Here is a 2893-nt window from a genome sequence, read left to right as displayed (position 1 = left end):
AAACACACAAATAAATGAACAGGAAAACGAAAGGCAACACTAGTGCTCTGCTAAAAATAAAACCAAATGACATGACAGAGAGAGCGGGGGAAGGCAGCCTGGCTCGGGAGGGCAGCGGAGGTGGACAGATGGTAACAGGCTCCGTGTAAGAACCCACGACACCTGCACTGCCATAATCAGAAAACGTGTAATAGTAAAAGTAAACTTTAAAAACATTTTACAGTAGAAGAATCTCCTACTTAAAATAAGTAAGAGGCACTTAGATGAGCTACTGAAAAATCATGGAAACTTCGTACATCTACTAGAAATATTATTGGGAACACCGCGAGAAGGGAGGTCTTTTTAGAAAGGTCCCATCAGGAGCTTATTATCCAGACCCTCATGTGCGTGTCTGAAAGGATGTAGCCACAGCCCCGCCAGCACGCCCCGGAGCATCTGCCTGTGCTCCTCACACGTGCTGTGTCCTGTAACCTGGTTTATTCTTTTATTGCTGTCATGGCGAAGGTGGACCCCTCTGGAATGGCATCTTGGACGTCTAGCAAGGTCACGCTCCCCGGCGCGAACATCTGTGGCTCACACGTTTCCTCTTAGCTGTCGAATCCGCATTTGTTTGCGGAGCAGTGCGGTCGAGGCCTGTCTGCCAACCCGCGAGGGCCGGCCATGTGCCTTTACTCACCCTCGTGTTCCGGTTCCTGTCGAGGAGGCTGCCATAAAATAGGGAATCCATAAAGATTCCTTGACTGAATAACGAGTGTGATTGGAGAAATACTGAACCCGCATTTACAAACGTCCTGCCAAGCAGACTCTTACATACAACGAAAAAATGGCAATGTTTAGAAAGTAAGCATTAATTTGTTCATTGAATCAGTATTTACTGGGCAGCCGCTGTGTGCCAGGGACCGTGCTAGGTGCTGGGTTACTTCCGAGACTAACCTGGTCACTGGCCCGCTCCCACAGCGCATGTAATTGTTTCTCATCACAGGGAATTCTGTCTTCAGTGGTATCTCAAGTGCCAGTTAACAAGTGACAAAGATCCTGCCCTTAACCAAACTTGAGTTACAGTCTTCTGAGTCCTGTTTTTGACTGGGCTCCGTGCTTGGGCTCTGGCCTCTGCCCATTTAGCCCAATGTTAGTGAGAAGGCTTCTGGGTAAGTTTAGCAAAAATTCCTCACCCTTGGTAGGACATAAGAAGAAATGCGTATTTGGTGTGACATAATAAGAAATATATATTTGGTCTCTCTCCCCGTTTCCTAGTATGCGGTTCCCTTGGACTCTCCAAAGTGTGTTTTGTATGCTCGGGAGGTGACTGGGGGCTGGGGACTCCTGGAGAGCCTCAGGATGGGCCCGGTTGCCACGGGAACCAACCATGAGATTAGAGGGTTGAAACTTTCAGCTCATCCCAGGAAAAGACAGGGGCCAAAGGTTGAGTTAATCACAAATGACCAATTATTCACTCAACTATACCTGTGTAATGAAACCTCCACACAAAGTCCTTATATGATGAGGTCAGGGGAGCTTCCGGGTTGGTGGACACGTGGAGGTGCTGGGAGGGGGGCTCCCCCGGAGAGGGCGTGGAAGCTCGCACCCCTCCCCCATATCGAGCCCTATGTGTCTCCTCCATGTTCCTAAGTTGTGTCCTTTCTAAGAAATGAGGAATACTAAGTAAAGCACTTCCTGAGTTTTGTGAGCCATTCTGGCAAATCATCAAACCCAAGGAAAGAATCATGGGAACCCCCGATTCATAGCCATTTGTTCAAAAGAACAGGTGACCCCATGAAACTTTCACCTGGCGTCTGAAACGGTGGCAGTCTTGAGGGGCTGAGTCGTTCACCCGTGGGGTCTGCACTAACTCGAGGCAGCTGTTGCCAGGATTGAATTTGAGGACACCCAGCTGGTTCCTGGAGAGTCTGAGAATGAGCTGGTGTGGAAGGAAATGCTCCCACACGTTCGGTGACAGAAATGTGGTCAGTAGAGTCCTTCACTGGGTATCTGACCCCCTGAACTTTTGATCAAATTTTTCCACCCCAACTCTGCCATTTTATCCTGGGCCTGCCTTCTGCAAAAATGTCATCAGGCTGGTTTGGCCAGAATCCCCCTTACCCTCTGAGCTTCCATTGACTGCATTTTCGCCACTGAGCCCACCCCGTTCCTGAACAAAGTCCTGAACAAAGTCGGCTCTCCTGTTCTTTAACAAGTGTCTTCAATAATTTTTTATTTAACACAACCTGCCCAGGCCTTTCTAATTAGAGTATACTTAAAGAGCTGGCTAGAATTCCTCTCCCCAACTGGTGATAAATTTTCTGTATATAACAATGGATCTATTTTTCTCCCTTCTCTGGAAAGACAAGTCATCCATGATAGCTGCTCCAGTCAATGTGAAACAGAAACACTTCTTAATTAATATAATCTTGAATTTGGATCAACATTTTATTATAAGTTTCCCCCTATGTGACCAGCAGGGAGTTCTTATGTTCTTGCTTTGCTGTAATAGTGAAATTACATATAATTTCCAGCTGGGACCACGTTGAAACCGGTATTTTTAGTCCAGTGGAAAATCAATGGAAAAAGGTTTCTATTTTTTGTAAAAAATACATGTCTGAAATTTACATCCTGCCACTGTGAACTTCTTTGGTCAGTTGACAAACTTCTTCTTAGCTTAAAACCAAAGCATTGCACTTGTCAGATATTTGAAGGAAAGGACGACTTGTCTTGCAATAGCTAAAAGAAAAATGGCATAAGAGTCTCTCTCTATAGTAGCTCTTGACATAAATTAGGCGTAAGGGAGAAAAGGTGCCTACGTCGATATTCTAAGGAACACAGCAAAGGATTACAAAGCAGGCCGTGCCGCTCCGAGTGACAGCCACAGCCGTTTCTATCACCAGTAAACGCATTG

This window comes from Pteropus alecto, unplaced genomic scaffold (genome assembly GCF_000325575.1).
Source record: "Pteropus alecto unplaced genomic scaffold, ASM32557v1 scaffold143, whole genome shotgun sequence".
Taxonomy (NCBI): Eukaryota; Metazoa; Chordata; class Mammalia; order Chiroptera; family Pteropodidae; genus Pteropus; species Pteropus alecto.
Note: the sequence above shows the minus strand (reverse complement) of the source record.